Genomic DNA, 23,806 nt, shown 5'->3' on the forward strand with positions numbered 1-23,806 from the left:
GGGATTCTCCAGGCAATAACACTGAAGTGGGTTGCCATTTCCTTCTCCAATGCATGAAAGTGAAGTCACTCAGTCATGCCCGACTCTTATCGATCCCATGGACTGCAGCCTACCAGGCTCTTCCATCCATGGGATTTTCCAGGCAAGAGTACTGGATTGGGTTGCAATTGCCTTCTCCGAAGTTATGTCTAACTCTTTGCAACCCCATGGACTGCAGCATGTCAGGCTCCTCTGTCCTCCACTATCTCCCAAAGTCTGTTCAGATTCATGTCCATTGAGTTGATGGTGCTATCTAACCATCTCATCATCTGTCACCCCCTTTTCCTCCTGCTCTAAATCTTTCCCAGCATCAGGGGCTTTTCCAATGAGTTGGCTCTTCGAATCAGGTGGCCAAGTATTGGAGCTTTAGCTTCAGCACTGGTCCTCCCAATGAATATTCGGGACTGATTTCCTTTAGGATTGACTGGTTTGATCTCTTTGCAGTCCAAGGGACTCTCAAGAGTCTTATGCCAGCTCCACAATTTGAAAGCATCAGTCCTTCTCGTCTCTTCTAAAAGGCATTATTTCCATCATGGGAGCCCCACCCTCATGACCTCACCTCATCCTAATTTACCTCCCAAAGGTCCCACCTCTAAACGCCATCACATTGGAGAATAGGATTTCTGTGTATGAACTGGGGGAGGACACAGGCATTCAGGGCATAGTAAGACCTTTCCTGGAACTCCAACCACTTTGGCTGGGTCCTGCCCTCCTTGCCTACTCTTGTCAGACCAAGAAATTTGAAGTCAAGACCCTGCCCCCAAAGCTTTGATGCTGCCTAGACTCCTGCCAGGTGGGATAAAGTCATTTACGACCAAAACACTGCCACTCACCCAACTTCAAGAAATGTCCCTCTCCAGAGGTTCCTCCTGCAGCCCCATAGCCCCTACAATGGGGCATGGTTTGGAAACTAAAGGCAGCTGGTTGGAGCTGGAGTTCACCCATGCCTCCTTGAGCTCTATCAGTTGAATAGCGGGCTCTCCTTCTGCCCACCCCCCCCCCAACCACCACCACCATCCTCATACCCTGATGGGGCCAGTCCTGCAGCTGGATTCCATGCATCCCACTTCTTGCTCTTCCACGGTCTCCACTGCTTTCCACTCCAGGAGAGAGAAGGCAGCCAGGTGCCAGGCGCTCTTGCCTGAGAGAAAGAGGGATTTTCCCTGAGCATGTGGAGCTTCCCTGATGGCTCAGCCACAAGACTGCACCTGCAATAGGGGAGATGCAGGAAATGCAGGTTCGATCCCTGGAGCGGGAAGATCCCCTGGAGGAAGAAATGGCAACCTACTCCAGTATTCTTGCCTGAAAAATCCATGGACAGAGGAACCTGGCAGGCTACAGTCCAAAGGGTTGCAAAAGGTCAGACACCACTGAGCGAGCCAGCACAAGCTGAACAGAAACCTGAACAGGCAGGCAGATGTTGCCCAGATAATAGTTTCAAAAGCCACAAGCAGTGACTATAGCACCATACGTGTATCAGACAAGCACACCACACCATCCTCCGTTTCCCCCATGAAGCCAGCAGAGCTCAGTCCCCTCCTCTGGGGGCTTGGTTTGGCTTGGCATGTTCCTTGAGTTACTAGATTTCCCCTCTTCCCACCCCAAGAAAGAAAGAAATCATGCTGCATTTGACTATGCCCAAGAAAAGAGCTCAACAGGGACTTCCCTGGTGGCCCAGCGGCCAAGGCTTTGGGCTCCCAATGCAGGGGGCCTAGATTTGATCCCTGGTCAAGGAACTAGATCCTTCATGCCACAAGTAAAACTTCACATGCCACAGCTAAAGAAGATCCTGTGTGCCACAACTAAGACCAAATAAATAAACAAATAAAAAAAAAAGAAGAAAAAAAAAAGAAAGAAGGGAAAGAGCCCCACAAAAATCAGTGAACTGTTGTTCTGTGAGTCTTATCCTCTCTCAAAGATGTTTACTGTGGCATCATCAAGGATGTAGAGCAGGCCTTCCACTGAAGAACCAATAGCACTTCCCTAACTGGAACAGCAAGTGGGCTTATAATGCCAGGCTGTTCCAAGCACTTGAACACATACTCACTTAATCCTCTCAACCCCTCTCCCAACCGCCACCACCCTGACAAGGGATGTTTGATGACTCTGCTCCTTTTACAGATGTGGAAACTGAAGCCCAGATTGGTTCTGGCCTTGCCCAATGTCACAGCACTAGGAAAGAGGGAGTGGGGAGCGGGCAGGATTCCAGCCCCAGAGCACAGCCCCCTGCTCCTCCTGCATTCCCACATCAGCCCTCTGTCCCCTGACCTCAGGAGAGGGATTACCAGGGCCCTCACCCTGTATGCCAGCTGGGAGGGTCTGAGGTCTTTGGAGGGCTCACAGATCCCCTCACTGAGCCCTCAGAAATCCTGGGGAGGAAAGGGACTAGGCTAAGCATGAGCATTTTTCCCTTGTTAGATTGTCCATTTTTTCCTTTTGGCACATTCCTCATTTCAATCATTCCTTTTCCTTTCCAGACCCCAGGAGCCAGAAATAAACTCACACAATCTTTGCATTGATGTAAATAACCATTGGCTTTATTGAACCCATCTGCTTGGGCTATTGGTTGAAATCACAGCTCTGGAGTGTTTTCTAAGCAACCGTAGAGCATCAGGATATTTAAGCAAGTCTTCTGGATTCTTTCATTTCAGAAATACTTGCTGAGCACCTCCCAGGTGCCAAGCACACGGTGGGGGAACAAGGGGGTGGAGTCCCTCTGCCTGTGGCACTTTCAGTGCATTTCTGCCCCCTCTCATCTTTCACACCTCCCCTCCCCGGCCCTGGTCCTCGTACAGGCTGACTTTCACACTCACCGTTGCAATTGTGGCTTCCTCTGTACGCTGCATTTTGCCTCACTCTGCACGTGGCTGATGAATATATTTTACGTATAAGCCTGCCTCAGAGCTGGAGGCCTTTGCCTGGAGCTCAGACTCAGAGCCTCAAGTCATCCAATCGTCCCAACAAGATAACATGTCAAATCCCCAGTCTGGGATTCTGGACTCAGACTGTTAGTTCCAACTGGACCAAATATACTTCCCACTACATTCACTTGTTTAGCCCAAGACAGCATCCTTGCAAGACCCCGCTTGCATCAGAATCATTGATGTGCCATTAAAACACACCTTCCCCCAACCTTCCAAATCAGGTCTCCGAAGGCGGGATCCAGGAGTCTGCCTCTGAAACCAGGTGGTTGGTGATTGGTGTGCTCCCCACAGTCAGATACCCACCTGCCTAGGTGACAGCCTCTGAACGCTGGGGTTCACTCTGTTCCAAACACTGGACTCCACAATGCCAACCACACCACCACCAGATCTCCATGTCCAACCCTACTCATTCTTCAAGACCCATTTCAATGGCCCTTCTCTTGAGTTATCTGCTACGAGTCTACCTTCTGTTACCCAGCTGGAATCAATCTCTCTCTCCTCTTTTGGTATTCAAACTCCTATAGGAAATTCACATCTAAGTGAACCCATCCACTGGGGAGGAAGTAAGATCCCCAGAGAATCTCTCCACTAAGAGGACATCGAGAGGGACAGGCTGCTGGTCTAAGACTCCTGCTCAGGTTCAGGAAAACCTGACATGTTCACTTTGCCTTCCTGCTTCAGAAAACCTTCTCTGGAAGGACTTTCAGTCCATGCTCTGCACTGGCCACCATGTGATCTCAATGGCTGACCAGTCACTTTGCTTCAAGCTGCAAGTGGAAGGCCTCTCTGCAGAGGTGATATTTGAAGAGAAACCCAAAGAAAGAGGGTGAATCAGCCATCAGAAGGACTGCAGACTGAGAGAATGAGAGCACAAAGGCTTAAGAAAGAGAGAACATGTGAATTCCCTGATGGTCCAGTAGTTAAGATTCCACCTTCCAATGCAGGGAGTGTGGGTTCAATCCCTGGTTGGGGAACCATGATCCCACATGTAGCGTGCTGCAGCCAAAAAAGTGAAAAGTAAAGAGAGAGAAAACTTGACAAGTGTGAGGAAGAGGAGGAAGCTAGCATGGCTGAAGGTCATGAATGAGAGAATTTAAGATTGGAGATGCAAGGAAAAACTAGATTATGCATGACCTTGAGCACCAGGGGGAGAAATCTGGTATTTTCTAAGAGCAAGGGTAAATTGATACAAATAATAATAACCACCACAATGCGTGCATGCAAAGTCACTTCAGTCGTGTCCAACTCTGTGACCCTATGGACTATAGCCCACCAGGCTCCTCTGTCCATGGAATTCTCCAGGCCAGAATACTGGAGTGGGTAGCCATTCCCTTCTCCAGGAATCACCACAATACCTAACCATTGCATGCATAGTAACAAGCTTATGTATACCAAGACTACATGTATAGTATCAGGTACTGCTCTAAGTACTTCACTTATATCAGTTTAATTCTCAAAAATTTGCATGAGTAGATGCCATGATCCCCATTTTACAGCTGAGGAAACTGAGGCACAGAAAGGTTAAGCAACTTGCCAAGTCCACACAGTCGGGTGGTTGTAGAAGCCAGAATTCAAACCCAGGCGGCCTGGCTTCTCAGTGCATGTTTTAAGCACAGCGCCACGCTGCCTTTCCTGCTGGGGACCTCACACAGAAAGACAGTCCTGTGTGTGGCGGGAGGAGGGGGATGAATAGGAGCACAGAGGATGTTTAGGGGAGTGAAAATACACTGTAGGATATCACAGTGGAAACGTGCCATTGCACAGCTGACCCTTGAACAACATGGGGGTTAATTGGCACATAGCTTAGAGTTGGCTCTCGGTATCTGCTCTTCCATCCACGGATCCAACCAACCATGTATTGTGTAGCATTATAGTACTTATTCCTGGAGGAGGAAATGGTAACCCCCTCCAGTATTCTTGCCTGGAGAATGCCATGGACAGAGGAGGCTGGCGGGCTATAGTCCAGGGGGTGGCAAAGAGCTGGACACGACTGAAGCAATTTAGCAGCAGCAGCATAGTTTCCATTGCTGAAAAATATCTGCACATACGTGGACCCACACACTTCAAACTCACATTGTGCAGGGTCAGCTGCACATTTGTCCAAACTCATACAATGTACAACACCAAGAGTGAGCCCTCTAAGTGATAATGATGTGTCAATGTAGGTTCATCAATTGTAACAAATGCACCACTCTGGAGGAAGATATTGATAAAGTAGGAGGCTGTGCATGTGTGGAGGCAAGGGTGTTAGTGTGTGTTCAGTCACTCAGTCATGTCTGACTCTTTTTTGACCCCACGGACTGCAGCCCATCAGTCTCCTGCATCCATGGGATTTCCCATGCAAGAATACTAGAGTGGGTTGCCATTTTCTACTCCAGGGGATCTTCCTGACCCAGAGATGGAACCGCGTCTCTTGCATATCCTGCACTGGAAGGTGGATTCTTTACCACTGAGCGACCAGGGAAAGTTTGTTATACACAATGCAGCCCTTTGATTCCTAGGTATTTACTCAAAAAAAATGAAAATACATGTCTACAGAAATACTTGTATGTGAGTGTTCTTAGCAACATAACAATTTAAACATAAATGTCCTTATTTGTTCATTGTAACCAAATACTGGAAACAACCCAGATGGTTGTCTTATGGGAAAAAAATCAATAAATTGTGGTTATATTCATATAATGGAATAATACTCAATAATAAAAAGAAATGGATTGATATACACATTAAAAAAAAAGTGTGCACAATCTTAAAAAAAAAAATCATTCTGACTGTAGCAGGAGGGTGGATTGTGGAGGGTGAGCAAGAGAACGTACAGACTAATTAAGAAAAAGTCTCATACCCTCTAGTTTAGAGATGTTGGTGGCAAGCCTGGGTTAGAAGCAGTGAAAACAGAAAAATGAAGAGACTTAAGATATACCTGGGGCTTCCCTGGTGACTCAGTGGTAAAGAACTTGCCTGCCAATTCAGCAGACATGGGTTCAATCCTGGGTCGGGAAGATCCCCTGGAAAAGGAAATGGCAACCCACTTCAGTATTCTTGCTTGGAAAACCCCATGAACAGAGGAGCCTGGAGGGTCACAAAAGTGTGGGACATGATTGAGTGACTGAACGACAACAAAGGTAGATTTGAGATCAGGGTAGAATCAAGGCTGATTCCTAGGTTTGCAGCTTGAGAAAATGAGCAGATGCCTTTACTGAAAGAGAAATAGGCTTGGTGGGGAGGGTCTCCAAGTCCAGTATCCCTTCCCTTGGGTCACCCATGAGCTCTTGTCCATTCTCAGCCACATTCTAGAGAAAGCCCAGCACACAGATGCCACGGTTAGCCTGCACTGGTGGGCCCGTGCCAAGAACCACAAAAGCCTCGTTTTATTTAAAACACAGAGCTTGGCAGAATTCCCTACCTAGACAGAGACAAGCCCATTACTTCATCTTGTGAGCTGCATTATGGCCTCTGTTTTCGTGTATCTATTAGCAAGGCCTCTCAGCCGAAAATCCAGCCAGCCCATCAATCATTCCTCCTGGAGGCCCACAGACCAGGAGGCACAGGCTGGGAGCCCACCAGACATCCGTAGACATTTGCACAGGCGACAAACCCCAAAGACTTTCCAGTTTGGGCATGGGGGCTTCATTCTTTATATTTTTAATTAAAAGCAGATTTTTATCAATCCCCCAAAAAATCTATTGGGGGAACTGTAATTTTGCTTCCAATCTTCCTGTTTAATACTCCCCTAATGCCCATAAAAAGCTTCGGAGTTTCCGTTCACGATTTGAATCTTCACAGATAATTAGCTGGTAGAACGACTTGGAGAGAGAAGCAGGTATATATTTTCACAAACTTGGTCGGGAGCAGGTGGGTGAGTTGTGAGAGAAGCGTCCCCAGGCAGTCCTGGCACATGTCCATTGCAGAAACATAAACACACAATTCATTTAAAGGCACATTCATTTAGGTTCTTTAATAGCTGCCATAAAAAGTTCTTTCCCCTCTGATTTCTCAGGCACCCTATACCGCTCGGCTCTCCCACCTTCAGCCTCCCCCTCCAGATCCTCAGATCCACCGTCACTGTACTTACCCTGCTCCCTGCCACCTCAGTCCCACCCACTCTCCTTATATTCCAGGTCAGTCCCCCTGGAATCGGACAGGTCTTTCCTGCCTCCTCTCCTGCCCTCTGGTCCTCCTTCCCCCTGATCCACCATACTCACACTTCTCTCCTTCCCCTCTTTTCCTTTCAGACTCAGCTGCTGTGACCATCAACTGACCACCTTCTGAATGAGTCAGGAACTGTTACATGCTCTCACCATTAAGCCTCATGGTAACAGTGTGAAATAGTAGTGTTATACACACACAGACACACACACACACACACACACATTTCTTTAACATCTGAAGAATCTGAGGCTCCATGAGGTCAAAAAATGTACTCAGAACCCCCACCCCTCTTTTCGCCTTTATTTTCTCTTCGTTTCCACTCCCCCTTTGTCAAGAAAATAGACACATACATACATAACTATATACACGCACAGATACGTAGGCACATAGACAGGTATACAGAAGGACAGACAGACTGGCAAAAGGGCAAATACTCAATAGATAGTAGAAGAAAGGTTGATAGGTAGGTAGGATGACAGACAGACAGGTAGGCAGACAGACACAGTAGAGGAGGTAGAATTGCCCCAGCTGGCAAAAATCAACCAAAAATCACATTCAACCTTTTTATCTCTTTTCTCAAGAAACTCTTCCAGTTCTTCTGCTAGGTGGAATCATAGCTCAATGAAAACTCCACGAGGTAGATTTTAAAGGCTGGAAGCAAGAAAGTGACTAAGAGGCTGTTAGTTGCGTAGGTCATGAGATAGTGGGTGTGAAGGCTCTGGATAAACAGTAATGTTCTCAAAGGTGAGAGGGCATCAGAATCATCCCTAATTGAACAGAGTTCAAGGTCCCAAGGGAGGTGGCTCATGACAGTGGTTCTTCACCTCACCATGCATTTGAATCACCAAGAGGACTTCTTAAAGCACAGATTATTACACTGCACCCCAAGAGTATCTGATTGATTAAGTCTGGGTAGGGCCTGAGAATTTGCATTCCCAACAAGCTCCCAGATGATGTTGATGCTGCTGGTCCAGGGACCTCACATGGAGGACCACTAGTAGAAAGTAACGTTCTGAGGTTAATTTGGCTATTACAGTGATGTTCAATCATGTCTCTTTTAATCAAGTCATATTCCCTGGCACTTTTGAAAATGTAAGAAACAACAGTGGATCATTTTAAAGCTTGAGTCAAGATTTCAGAGGATGACTGAACTTTGATCCGCTGTCCTGCCCCATATTTCCTGACGTTATCTGGACTTCTCCATCTCTGCCTACCGTATTCCTACCCATCTGTCTCCTCCTCCTGCATGATGAGAACAAACAGCCTGTCTGTCCTGTTTGCCATAGGACTCCAAGGCCTAAAACTCTATCTGGAATTGTGTGTGTGTGTGTGTGTGTGTGTTCCTGTATGTGTATGCATGAGGTTCCCTGGTGGCTCAGTGATTACGAACCCGCCTGCCAATGCAGGAGACTCAGGTTCAATCCCTGGGTTGGGAAGAACCCCTGGAGAAGGAAATGGCAACCCACTCCAATATTCTTGCCTGGGAAATCCTCAGGACAGAGGAGCCCGGCAGGCTACAGTCTATGGGGTCACAAAAGAGATGGACATGACTTATCAACAACTGTGGTAAGTGGTGAACAGTGGTAAACAACCAAGAACAGTGTATATGTATACACATATACACACATAAAAATGCATTCAAGAAATCAACTCTGAATATACATTGGAAGGACTGATGCTGAAGCTGAAGCCCCAATACTTTGGCCACCTGATGCAAAGAGCCAACTCATTGGAAAAGACCCTGATGCTGGGAAAGATTGAGGGCAGGTGGAGAAGGAGATGACTCAATGGACATGAGTTTGAGCAAACTCCAGGAGATGGTGGAGGACAGGGAAGCCTGGCGTTGCTGCAGTCCATGGGGTCGCAAAGAGTCAGACACGACTGAGTGACTGAACAACAAAAACACGTGTTTGTGTCTGGTGGACAAGCCAGTTAATGGATAGATTACCCATATACAGGACTCTCTGAAATGGGCAGGGAAAAAAAAAAAAAAAAAACGGAATTCCACAGCAGTCCAACGGTTAGTTAGGACTGAGCACTTTCACTGCCATGGGCCCAGGTTTGATCCCCGGTCAGGAAACTAGTATCCTGCAAGCTGCACGGTGCAACCAGAAAAAAAGAGAGAGAGACATGAAATGGGCAAGAGAGTGGGCTCAGAGCTGGCCCATCTGGTTTTGAGGTCTAGTTTCAGGGCGCAGAGTCCTGAGCAGAAAATCTCTGAGCTATCACTGCTCCTTCCCTAACAAGTTGCCCTACCCCGGGCAGTCCTGGGTGGCTGGCTTAGCTCCTCTAAGAACACTTATCTCCTAAACTGAAGACATCTAATCTTTGCAACCCTGTTCTCACTGCTGGCATCAGTTCAAAGGAGACCCAGTGAAGGGGAAAAGTCCTTTCACCAGTACTAAAAATACTCGTATTGATCTCCTGCTCGCCGTGGCATGCCTCTCTCTCCATTCCTAGTTCTTCTTACAGTTTTCATTCTACAACAGCCCTCCAAATCAGGCACAAGATCATCTGGGGCCTGGATCAAGAGTTGGTTTGACCCTCCCCACAGTGTCACATCCAAAATCATTTCTCTCAACCAGCTCATCATTTGCAGGGCCCAGAGCTAAATGAAAACAAAGGGACTCTTTTTAAAAAATTATTAGGAATTTCAAGACAGTGACAGGGGGCATTATACCACCCAGGACAGCGGCACAGGTTGTACTAACCCCATGTTTCTGGACACAGAAAATAGACCCAATGTTCTTCCTGAAGCTCCAGGGAAGTTCTGTCCTCATTTGACACTGTCCGTTGAATTAATGGGTGGTCTGTGAGTCCATGCTCCTCCTGGAAGTTCATCAGCTCCAGTGCAGAAGGTCCTTGCCCTCGAGCCCCATGGGCTCCTTTGAAGTATCTGCCCAGTGGCTCTCCCTGACCCAACAGAACACTTAAACACGTGGGTAGAAGCCCCTTTAGGGAATGGCTCACGTGTCCCTCCTCCACCCCCGTAGATTGCTAACTTCTTGTTGAAACTGTGTGTATTCTCTCGAGCATTTTGAAAGCGACATGAACTGAGTTACTGCAGGTGTCTATGAAAATGGGCATTTCTATGGGAATTCCCAAGTGGTCAAGTGATTAAGACTTCACACTTCCACGGCAGGGGCATGGGTTTCATCCTTGGTTGGGGAACTAAGATCCCACAGGCAGAGTGGCCAAACATAATTTTAAAAAGTAGATGGGCATCTCCTGTTTGAGCAAAAGAAACAGGGACATCTTAGGAACCACACACTGTTCCTAAAAATGGGTCAGCTCATTATTGGCAGTCATTCTCAGAGGCCTCAAGGGCAAAATAAGTCAAACACAAAATGCCTATTAACTTCCTGAAGTTTCAAACCAGCTGGGGAAATTAGAAAAACTAATAGAAAAATAGATCTTAACATCCTGCAACTGAGGAAGCTGGGGGAAAAAAATTGTAAAAATGAGATCAATCATATGGGAAGGGTCATTCCCTAGGAACAGCATCTCTCCAGGGGGACTGCATTCAAAACTCTACTGGGGAGAGGTCAAGAAAATTAAAGGAGGTTCTGGAATTTGGGCGGCACGTTAAATCCACATAGGGAGCTTTCGAATAGGAACAAAAGTAAAACTGAGCCCTGGCCCTACCATAGACAATTCAGTAAGAATTCTTTCTCTATAAATTATGTAACTTGTTACATAGACAACTTTAAGAACACACAACATGGATGGACATTATGCTGACCACCCATGTGCCACATGCAGTTTCAGTAATTAATAGTTCCGGATCAATCCCCTTTCACCTCTGCCCCAACCCCCACCACCCACCCACCCACAAAATACAATTATTTTGAAACAAATCCCAGATGTCAAACTTTAGAACGTAACTGAAAGATAACGACTCCTTTTTAAAAAAGAACTATCAGTTCAGTTCAGTCGCTCAGTCGTGTCCGACTCTTTTCGACCCCATGAATCACAGCATGCCAGGCCTCCCTGTCCATCACCAACTCCCGGAGTTCACTCAGACTCACGTCCATCGAGTCAGTGATGCCATCCAGCCATCTCATCCTCTGTCGTCCCCTTTTCCTCCTGCCCTCAATCCCTCCCAGCATCAGAGTCTTTTCCAGTGAGTCAACTCTTCGCATGAGGTGGCCAAAGTACTGGAGTTTCAGCTTTAGCATCATTCCTTCCAAAGAAATCCCAGGGCTGATCTCCTTCAGAATGGACTGGTTGGATTTCTTTGCAGTCCAAGGGACTCGCAAGAGTTTTCTCCAACACCACAGTTTAAAAGCATCAATTCTTCAGCACTCAGCCTTCTTCACAGTCCAACTCTCACATCCATACATGACCACAGGAAAAACCATAGCCCTGACTAGATGGACCTTTGTTGGCAAAGTAATATCTCTGCTTTTGAATATGCTATCTAGGTTGGTCATAACTTTCCTTCCAAGGAGTAAGCGTCTTTTAATTTCATGGCTGCAAACTCTACTTAATGATCTGTGATGATGTAGTGTTAGTCATTCAATTGTGTCTGACTCTTTGTGACTCCATGGACTATAGCCCACCAGGCTTCTCTGTCCATGGGATTTTCCAGGCAAGAATACTGGAGTGGGTAGCCATTCCCTTCTCCAGGGCATCTTCCTAACCCAGGGATCAAACCTGGGTCTCCTGCTTTGCAGGCAGATTCTTTACTGTCTGAGCCACCAGGGAAGCAAGAATACTACTTGCAAGAATACTCCAAGAATATTGGAGAATACTGTACTATTTAAAGAATACTGACAAGAGTACAGGAGTGGTTTGCCATTTCCTTCTCCAGGGGATCTTCCTGACCTAGGGATCAAACCCGAGTCTCCTATCTCCTGCATTACAGGTGAATTCTCTACCTGCTGAGCCATTAGAGGAGATGTATGTATATGTATGACTTATTCACTCTTCTGTACAGCAGAAACTAGCACAACATTGTAAAGTAACTATACTTTAATAAAAAATAAAAACAAAATAATCTTGCTTCTCCTTCCATATCATCATATGGTGTTTGTCCCATTAGTTTGAAGAGTTTGATTAAAATAACCTTACTTTGTCAAGTAATAAAGGCTCAGTCATGCCAAAAAGAAAAACTACAATACTATATTACACCAAATAATAATAAGATCTCTTTATAACAGTAATTCCTCAAATCTATCAAAATCTAATTTCTCCCACTGTTTGGTTTACTTTTAGGCATTTGTTTCAGATAGAATGCAAATAAGGTCTAGGTGCTATAATTTGTTGATGTAGCTCCTAAAATTATTTTAATTTATAGGTTCTTACTCTATCTCATTCTTTTTTATTATGAAAATTATTTATCTTTTTAATGAAGAAATCTGTAGACTTTCTCACTGTCCATATTTTGCTGTTTGAATCCCCATGTCATGGTTTAACATGTACTCCTGTCCCTGTATTTATGTTAAATTATGGAGGCCTAATAAAATTCAGTTTTGAATTATTTGATAACCCTATTTTATAGGTGGTATTGTATACTCCACAAGTGGTCATGTGTGGATGTGAGAGTTGGACTATAAGGAAAGCTGAGCACAGAAGAATTGATGATTTTAAAGTCTGGTACTGACAAAGACTCTTGAGAGTCCCTTGGGCACAAGGAGATCAAATCAGTCAGTCCTGAATATTCACTGGAAATACTGACTCTGAAGCTGAAGCTCCAGCACTTTGGCCACCTGATACAAAGAGCCAACTCATTGGGAAAGACCTAGATGCTGGGAAAGATTGAGGGCAGGAGGAGAAGGGAGTGACAGAAGATGAGATGGTTGGATGGCATCACTGACTCAATGGACATGAGTTTGAGCAAACTCTATGAGATGGTGAAGGACAGGGAATCCTGGAGTGCTGCAGTCTATGGGGTCACAAAGAGTCGGACACAACTGAGCAACTGAACAACAACAATTTTATACTCCAATCAAAGATAAAATCTGCTGCTGCTGCTAAGTCACTTCAGTCGACTTCACCTAAGTCACTTCGTGTCCGACTCTGTTTGACCCCATAGACGGCAGCCCACCAGGCTCCCCCGTCCCTGGGATTCTCCAGGCAAGAACACTGGAGTGGGTTGCCATTTCCTTCTCCAATGAATGAAAGTGAAAAGTGAAAGCGAAGACACTCAGTCGTGTCCAACTCGCAGTGACCCCAGGGACTGCAGCACCAGGCTCCTCCGTCCATGGGATTTTCCAGGCAAGAGTACTGGAGTGGGGTGCCATTGCCTTCTCCAAGATAAAATCTAGTTGCCTCCTTTTCATGTTAGTTGTTAATAATCATTGCCTAGATTCATTAACTCATCAGGTTTTTTTAAACCTAGGTTTCCAAATCTATGATTCCTTCTTTCAGCAGCTGGAATGTTTCCATAAACAGAAACTTCCTTTTGTCAGCGACGTGGTTACCTGAGATACAGGTCATATAAGAAAAGCAGCAGAAATGCTTGATACTTCCTCTTTACCAACCAAACATGACAGAGGTTCATAATTGTTATTTTTACAGTGTCATTAAGAACTCAGTAATATAAACATTAAAGATTGAAGGCAGAAGGAGAAGAGGGTGACAGAGGATGAGATGGTTGGATGGCATCACCGATTCAATAGACGTGAACTTGGGCTAACCCCGGAAGATGCTGAGGGACAGGGAGGCCTGACTACTGCAGTCCATGGGGTTGCAAAGAATCGGATACGATTTAATAACTGAACAATGGCAACAGTATAAACATGTTTAACGTGCTTCAATTTGTTATTCTAATTCTGTTCAAATTAACCTTTGGTCAGTGGAAACCTATTTAATCTCTCTCCTGTGTCTCCTGAGATGGTCCTTGTCATCACTGACAGCTTCCTTGAGCTCCTGTGACAAGATGCTTCAGGCCCATATGTACATTCTTGTCCCCAGCTAGAATCACCCATCTTTCTAAGAGGCCCTGGCTTGGTTTTATGCCAAATAGTATTTAGAGGCCACAGTCCAAGGTGCTAAGGGCGCTTATTGCTGCTGAGTTGGTGATTTGTTTCTGGGCCTTTGCAATGGACAAAACTGGAAAACATTAGATGTTTAAAGAGTTGGGGAAGAGTTTATATCATGCTTTTGGGAGGAGGAGATATTGAATAATATCTTCTAAATGGAGAAAGAACTTTGAGACGGAAAAACAAAGCAGGCAACTCAAAATGTGATTATGAAGTTTACTGTGGGTAACTTACATACAGGAAGAATCAGGCAGAGGTACTGATGGCTACACTCCATGCATCCATTAGGCGTACAGGGGAGGGACTTCCCTGGTGGCCTTGTGACTAAGACTCAGCACTCCCAATGCAGGGGGTCCGGGTTCAATCCCTGGTCAGGGAACTAGATCCCATATGCCACAACCAAGAGTTCCCACGCCACAACTAAAGATCCTGCGTGGGGCAACTAAGACGCCGTGCAGCCAAATTAATTAATTAATTAAAATAAATATTTTTAAAAGGGAGTACAGAGGACTTTAAAGATCTAAAAATAGATCTGACTGAGAAGCAGGTCTGTACCAGTGGGAACCCAGAGTTTTTTCCTACTTGGGGTCTCTTGTCCATTAACTCATCTGCATCAGCAAAGTCATTTTTCCAGTTTTCATAGCAGATGAAGGACAGAGTAAAGGCTGATAGGGAGCTTATCTGACTTTGCTGCATACTTTGTAAGAAGGCTAAGGCTCAGTCATACAAAAATGGCAAGAGACAGGACTGGGGGCCTGGGATGAAAACCAAGTCAGTATGGTTCAGCCACATACCCTATTTCAATTCAAATTCTGAATTACAGGGTTTTTATTGACCTCAGTGACTTTTACATGTGTAACCTCTTCCATTAAAAATAAAACATCAGTATCCCAGTTCATAATTATTAGTTTTATGCCTTAACACACTCAACAGTCTCCAAATAACTACTATCAACAATATGATTACTCAAATCAGTTTACATTTTTCCCAGTTGTTTCTATGTTACAATTCATCCATAATCTCCTAAACTTCTTCTAATCTACAAATGCCTACTCTCTCTTTCTCTATCACCATGCAAAAACTTATTAATTAAGAAATTAGGACAACATCCTGTAGAATTTCTCACCAGAAAACACATAGTCCTTCCCTTTCTTAAATAAATGTAACAAACCACACACTTAGTTTTCATCACGGAACCCTGGAAACTGGTCCCTCATGCTGCAGAGAGATCTTCCTTGCTCCTTTTCACAGGGATGTAATACTCTAGCATGGGATGTGACATAGTGCTTTCTGGGTTGTTTCTAGCTTTTTAAATTTTTTTGCTATTACAGATAGAGCTGCAGTGTAGAACCTTATATGTATAACTTTTCATATTTTCATGGACTCTTGAGAGTGTAATGTACAACCAAGGTTGAGAACTCTTGACCTACAGAAAAAAGCAGGTTATTAAGAAACCCAAGTTTAAATCCCAACTCTACCCTTAACTTACTCCTTATAAAATCTGGATAATAATCTACCTCATGGATTTGTAGAGAGGATTATATAAGCTAAAACATGGAAGGTGCTTAAATCAGCTCTCAGCATATTTTAAGAGGAGTGAGTTTATTGTCATCATTGCTGTGAATCTTTAAAGTTTTTAAATTGTAGTTGATTTACAACATTCTGCTAGTTTCAGATGTAAAGCAAAGGGATTCAATTATGCTTTTTACAGATTCCTTTCCATTACAGGTTGTTACAAGATATTAAACATAATTCCCTGTGCTACATAATAAATCCTGTTGCTTATCTGTTTTGTATATAGTGGTATATATCTGTTAATCCCAAATGCCTAATTTATCCCTCCTCCCTGACTTTCTGGTAACTATACGTTTGTTTTCTATGTCTGGGAGTCTGTTTCTGTTTTGTAAATGAATTCATTTCTATTAGATTCCACATATAAGTGATATCTTGTGATATTTGTCTTCCTCTTTAAATTTGTTAGTTAGCTTCCCTGCCTCAGTTTCCTCAGCCATCCTATCTTAGATGTTGGCACAACAAAATTAGATCATCACTGTGAGCTTTCTTGAAAAAGCTATTATTTCTCTGAAAATGTGGAGCAAGGGTATTATTTTCATCACCATGATTATAGAATGTCCGGTTGGGAGAATTAACAGTATTCATCTGGTGGGTCTCTCATCTCCGGAGCCTCATACAGGGCTTCCTGACTCCACTCAATCAGTAAGACAAACTGTCAATTCACTCAAACCACTAATTTAATAGATTTTTTATTTTCTACTAAATTGACAGACTGAGTAAATTGACCAAATTGACTGGCTGTTTTGATATCATTTAGACTCAGCTTGAGTGGAGCTAATCATGAAGGGGAAAATAATTGTTATTGACATTGCTGCGGTGATCAAAGACACCCCTGGCATGGTTGAGGGGGAGCACAAGGACCACCAATAATAGTCCAGCATCCTCGGCTCACCCAGCTAAGTCCCAGAACAAACACCGCCCAATCTACTGCACGGCATTAGAGAGGCACTCAAAATAGAAGGCAGAGGGTGGCCCGGAGTAGGGGGCGCTCTGAAAAGGATCGATCAATACCTAAGTGAATGTAAAGCAACTATATGCCAATAAAATTTTTTAATTGTAAAAAATAAAAAAAATTTTTTTAAAGACATAAATGAACATTATTGGAAGGACTCATGTGCCCAGTTCTGAGTGTATGGAAGAGCTATCAGGTCTGAAGAGACTTAGAAAGGGTACAGTAAACAGTAGTCCCCTGAAGATATTAATCCCTAAACGCTGTGAGTGCTACTTTACAAGGCACAGGGGACTTTCGAGATGTGATTAAATTAAGGAACCGGCACCAGGGAGGTTAAGCTGGCTTCTGCAGGTGGGTCGGATGTAATCGCCAATGTCCTCATAAGGCGGAGACCAGGAGGGAACAGGAATAAGACATATGAGGATGGAAGCAAGAGGATACGGGGATGTGAGGAAGGGCCACGAGCCCAGCAATGCAGGCGGACTCGAGAAGTAGAAAAGGCAAGAAAACAGGTTCTTGCCTACAGCTCCCAGGAGGAACTCGCCCTGCCAGCACCGCGCGGAAGCTAACTGGACTTCTGGTTTCCATAACGTGTATGTTACGCAGCCACAGATGCTAACACGCATGCACAAGCCATCTTACAGGTGTAATTCTTGGCGGAAACACCTCGGGGCAGCTGGAGACATTAAAAGGCTGTGAAGAGTGGCACTCCTGGGACTTTCCTGACAATGCAGTGCTGAAGAATCCGCCTGCGAATGCAGGGGACATGGTTCAATCCCTGGTCTGGGGAGAGTTCATGTGCCGTGGGGCAACTAAGCTTGAGCGCCACAACCACGGAAGCCCGTATGCTCTAGCAGCAAGAGAAGCCACTGCAATGAGAGGCCTGAGCACCACAGTTACAGAGTAGCCCCTGCTCACCCCAACTAGAGAGAGCCCACATGAAGCAATGAAGACCCAGCACAGCTAAAAATAAGTTTAAAATTTTTTTTAAAGAAAATAGTTTGGCAATTAAAAAAAAAAAGAGTAGCAATCCTATCCCCTGTTCCTGCTTCAGACAAAGCCATTCTGTTTTAAACGTGGGTTCCATGTACAATGTCATGGAGGGAAGAAAGGATTCTTCTGAAATGGGGGGAGGGAGCAAACTGAAATAGAATTAATACTTGTCGATCTCATACATGGAAAAGGACTGCCCCAGTAGCTCAGCTCAGAGAAAGCAATGGCACCCCACTCCAGTACTCTTGCCTGGAAAATCCCATGGACGGAGGAGCCTGGTAGGCTGCAGTCCATGGGGTAGCTAGGAGTCGGACACGACTGAGTGACTTCACTTTCACTTTTCACTTTCATGCATTGGAGCAGGAAATGGCAACCCACTCCAGTATTCTTGCCTGGAGAATCCCAGGGGCGGGGGAGCCTGGTGGGCTGCCGTCTATGGGGTTGCACAGAGTCGGACACGACTGAAGTGACTTAGCAGCAGCAGCAGATAGCTCAGCTGGTAAAGAATCCACCTGCAATGCAGGAGACCCAGTTCAATTCCTGGGTCAGGAAGATCCCCTGGAGAAGGGATAAGCTACCCACTCAAGTATCCTTGGGCTTCCTTGGTGACTCAGATGACAAAGAATCTGCCTGCAATGCAGGAGACCCAGGTTTGATTCCTGGGTCGGGAAGTTCCCCTGGAGACGGGATAGGCTACCCACTCCAGTATTCTTGGGCTTCCCTGGTGGCTCAGCTGGTACGTGGAAAACACGTGGACCAGTGCCTGGCACATAGTGAACATAATAAAATGCAGCTGTGGTGGGGGTGATGGTATTATCTGCCCTGAGTCCTTCCTGTTGCCAAGGACAAACCACAGTTCAGTGCCATTCAGGGACTTGCCCAATGGCATCTAGCTGTCAGTAGCAGAACCAACTTTAGAACCCAGGTCTTTATAATGCTGGCATTGACTGCAACCCACACCCTGGATCTTCCCCCAGATAGGAAATGCCACCAGCTGACCAAGACTTATACTGAAATCAAACTTGCTGCATAAAGGCTGTTTTGATCTCATGTGGTTTGTCTGTGATTCCCAGGAGAGCTGACCACTCTGGGTGCTTCCTGTGTGGCCTATTACTACGGTGGACCGAAGTGCCAGCAGGTGATCGGCTATCAGAAGAGGCTAGCTGTGCTTGGTTCTTCCTACACCCTGCACCCAACTGCTGGAGAGAAGAAAGAGCATTGCTCTGCCTGTAGAACAGACTGCCGTGGAGGCAGTGGGGCAGGCCAGGCGATGGGCAGGGCCAGTGAGGCAGCAGCGGAAGCAGCTGCTGGCTCATTAAGGGCACTCGGGTGAAATCTCGGCCACACCAGGCCCAGCCATATGCTCAGACACAAACCACAGCTGCTTGCCCATGAATCTCTCCTCTAAACAGCAGCGGCAGAGACAACGTATTCTCCCAGCTCCGGGGCTACTTCTCTTGCTGCTGTCACTTGTTTTGAGGTCCCACTGAGGAGGTGTCCTGTTGGCCAAGTATAAAGTAAAAGGGTAGGAATTTTAGTCCAGCCAGTGAGTGCGGGCAAGCTCAGTCACTTCAGTCGTGTCCAACTCTTTGCGACCCCATGGACTGTAGCCTGCCAGGCTCCTCTGTTCATGGATTTCTCCAAGCAAGAGTACTAGAGGGGGTTGCCACACCCTCCCTCAGGGGATCTTCCCAACCCAGAGATTAAATCTGCGTCTCCTGCATTACTGGCAGATTCTTTACTGCTGAGCCACCAGGGAAGACTTAGTTCAGCCAGTCCTTTTCTGTAACTGCATCGTGGGAAAATGGGAATGAAGGGAAGAAATAGCAGATGAGCTGGGAAAACAGAGCCCTTTGTCACACCCAGGCATCTCATTGCCTGTCCTAACTAGAGGCATGGCCTCCTGTTTGAATAAAGCTCCTCACCTGAGCTTATGAGGTTCTCATCTATCTTGTGCCTACTCACCACTCCGAGGCCTTTTCTATTTCTCCGCTCACACCAAAACAGGTTACTCGTTGACTCCTAAGTATGCCATTCCACTAGAACACAAGCTTCATGGGTGAAGCAACGCAGACTATCTTTCCAATGTGGTGTCTCCAGACCTCCATGTGCTTGGCACGCAGTGCCCGTGTGCCTGCTGAGTCGCTTCAGTCGTGTCCAAGTCTTTGTGACCCTGTGGACTGTAGCCCATCAGGCTCCTCTATCCATGCAATGCTCCAGGCAAGAATACTGGAGTGGGTTGCCATGCCGTCCTCCAGGGGATCTTCCCAACCCAGGGATGGAACCCACATCTCTTATGTCTCCTGCATTGGCAGGTGGATTTTTTACCACTAGCGCCACCTGGAAAGCCCTCAGAAATCTGTGACGATTAATATTGCTTATTAATACCTGGGAGGCACTAAACACAGTGCTGGGCACAGACTGGCATGGGATCTTGTCTAAGTTTATAAACCTCATGTACAGGGTGTCCATAAGTCAGGAGACCAAGGCAAATACAAATAATGGCACCAAGGATCGCTTCAACCTGTTACAACACAAATAATAGTGTATCCATATACAAACTGTCATCAAGGACATGTTGAACTTATTCAGAGATAAATGATAGTATCCATATTTTCAGACTTGATGATTATCCTCTATAAAATTGGGTAAATAAGTCCAGGGCTTCCCGGGTGGTTCAGTGGTGAAGAGTCCGCCTGCCAATACAGGAGACGAGAGTTCGATCCCTGGTCTGCAAAGATCCCACATGTCTCAGAGCAACTAAGCCAGCGCATCACAACTCTCGAAGCCCATGCACCGTAGAGCCCATGCTCCACAACAGGAGAAGCCTCCCACAAGGAGAAACCCATGCACCTCACTGGAGAGTGGCCCCCACTCACCACAACTAGAGAAAGCCCACCCAGCATGGTGGAAAATAAATACATAACTAAAATAATTAAAAAAAAATAAGTTCATAGGGTTGATGTGAGAGTCAAAGATGAAATGTGCTCAGCCCCCAACACAGAGTACAGCTCAATAGATGTTAGACATGATTACTATGTTGCTATTTTCACAAAGATTAATAAAATAGCAACCAATGCAGGAGACACACTAGTAAATAATTTCAGTCAAAAATGAAAGGTGCTGTCACAACAGTACAAGTCCTGGGTGTCCCCAGAAGCTCTATCTTAAAAATATATCTAGAAACAGCCCTTTCACATTTCCGCCATTTAGTCCATAATACCATTTTAGTCCAATCCACTCTCATTTCTCCTTTAGACTGTTTCAGTTGCCTCCTAGCGCTTCTCTCTGCCTTCTCTCCCGCCCTTCCCCTTCCTGCCTGCCCCAGGCTGTTCTTGACAAAGCAGCCAGGGGTCTTGCTAGAATTTAAGTCAGCTCATGTCAGTTTCCTGTTCAAACATCTCCAGTGGCTCCCCATCCCTCTACAAGCAAAAGCCAGAATTGCTACCACTGTGTGTGCGTGCATGCTACGTCACCTCAGCAGTGTCCGACTCTTTGCAACCCTATGGACTGTAGCCCACCAGCCTCCTCTGTCCATGGGGATTTTCCAGGCAAGAATACTGGAGTGGGTAGCCATGCCCTCCTCCAAGGGATCTTCCCGACTCAGGGATCGAACCCACGTGCCCTGTGACTCCTGCATTGCAGGCAGATTCTTTACTGCTGAGCCACCAGGACTGGCCCACTATCACCAATAGCGATGGTTAATTTTATGTGTCAACTTAACTGGGCCACAGGGTGCCCAGGCATTTGATCAAACACTACTCTGGCTGTGTCTGTGCGTGTGTTTCTGGATGAGATTGACATTGAAATCTGTAGACTGTGTAAAGCAGACTGCCTTCCTTAATGTGGATAGGACTCATGCAATTAACTGAAGACTCAAATGGAAGAAAAAGACTGAGGAAGAGGGAACGCCTCCTGCTTGGCTGATGGGAACTGGGTCACTGGTCTCTTTCAGGCTCAAACTGAAACAGTAGCTCTTCTTGGGGGTCTCAAACCTGCCAGCTTTCAGACTGGAAGCCTGCACCACGGGCTTTCCTGGGTTTCCAGATTGCAGAGGCCAGGTCATAGGACTTCTCAGCCTCCATAATTGTGTGAGCCTATTCCTCATATTTCTCTTAATTACATAACGTTATGTATAACAGCATACTGTACATATATGGGTGCTTCCCCAGTGGCTCAGCAGTAAAGAATCCACCTGCAATTCAGGAACCGCAGGAGATTCGCGTTCGATTCCTGGGTTGGGAACAGTCCCTGGAGAATGGAATAGCAACCCACTCCAGGATTCTTGCCTGGAGAATCCCATGGACAGAGGAGCCTGGCAGGCTACAGTCCATGGGGTTGTAAAGAGTCAGACACAACTGAAGTGACTTGCACGCACACATACATATATAGTCACTGGGCAGGAGAACCCTGCCTAATACACCTACAGGCCACCTATCCTAACCCCAGCACCCTTTCCTGCACTGCCGTTATTCCTTTGATTTCAACTCTCTCCACCTTCCCCTCTCTCTGTTCCAGCCATATTGATCCACTTCTTGTTGCCCAAACACAAGGAGCCCACTTGAGTTTAAAGACCTCAGTGTCCGCCACACCCTCCCCCTAGAATGCTCTTCTAAGTAAATGCCTCAAACTTTTACTTCTTTTAGGTCTCTATCCAAATGTTATATGACTATGAAGATTTCCCAAACTTACTTACATGAAATTGTGTGATACACACACACACACTCTCACACACACACATATATACACACACACAGCCCTTTTCACTTTATTTCTTTTAAATTGCTTTAATTTTCTCTATATCACTTATCATCATCTGATATACCATATCTTTACTTGTTTATTTGTTCAATGTCTATCTGTCTCTACCAAATAGGATATATATTCCTCTAGAGTAGGAGCTTTGTCTTGTTCACTGCTACATTCCCAATGCCCAGACTGGTACCTAGTCCTGATACCTAGTCAGCTCTATGCCTGTCTGTTGACTGAATTAATGAATATATTAAAATTTTAAGTTCAATTCTAGAAGGAGAGAAAGATATTATAGATAAGCAGCAATAAAGGATAGATAGGTAGTCAGAGTAGAAGACTAGAGTTTTGCTGAGTATTGGTTATGAATTAGGTAGCAAAGAATTCAGGGTTTTGCCCTCCAACAAAGACCTGGAGGACAGACACTCCATACTGCTGATTAAAAGCTGATCTTGGTGCTTTAACAGCCAGCGGAGCAAAGATCGTGTTTGACATCCTTGCCTATAATTTAAGGAGCCTAACCAGGATACAAGCTTGAGGTGAATTGAGTGAGTAGCCCCATACAGGGCCAAGATTTTTCTCAGAAAACAGCTCTGGGTCTGCTCCAACCCTGAGATAAATTGGAGACAGAGACCCTAAAGTTCAATGCCAATAAGAATAGCTGCAATATTTTTTAGTTGGAAATAGCCCACCAGAGCCATAAAATCTCAATGAAGAAGTCAAACATAGAAGGTCTAGTTTTAAGCAATGTGACATCCTGGTAAAATCTCCAAGAGAAGCAGGTGGTGAAATATCGCCCCTAGTAAATAAATGAGTTGTCTTGCAATAAATGGTTGTCAGAAGAGAGAAGTTGAGAAGGCTAAAGTTGTCATGCACTTTGGTCAACAAGAAGAGACCGAAAAGTGGAACTAGAGAAAGTTGGCTCTGTCTACTAGAATAGCCACCAAACAGGGGACACAGTGCTTGCTAACTGATCTCTCCCATGAGATGGAATACTGACTGCTCTAATCCATTCCACAGGGCAACCACAAGGGTCAAAGGAGGGAAAGTTTGCAGGAAGGACTGAAAGAATTCTAAGCCTACACCTGAAACTAAGTCTCATAACTAGAAATCATCACTGTTAATGCTTATCTCTTTCTAGCTGTTTCCTTTGCATATTTTTCTTATATTTTACATAACTAAGATTCCATGGTTTATAGATTTTTACATCCTGTCTTAACATAGCACCATAAACATTTTCCCACATCACTGAAACGTTAACAAAAAGATTATTTTAATGAATGATTTCTAGTCCATCCATATGAATGCACCACAGTTTAACTAGTACCCTTGAACACTTAAGCAGTTTCCAACTTTTTGTAATTATTTTGGGACATTGATTTCTGACTAAGTCTCTGATTATATCTGTAAGCTGAATTCCTAAAAATAGACTTACTGGG

Source organism: Bos mutus, chromosome 25 (genome assembly GCF_027580195.1).
Source record: "Bos mutus isolate GX-2022 chromosome 25, NWIPB_WYAK_1.1, whole genome shotgun sequence".
Taxonomy (NCBI): domain Eukaryota; kingdom Metazoa; phylum Chordata; class Mammalia; order Artiodactyla; family Bovidae; genus Bos; species Bos mutus.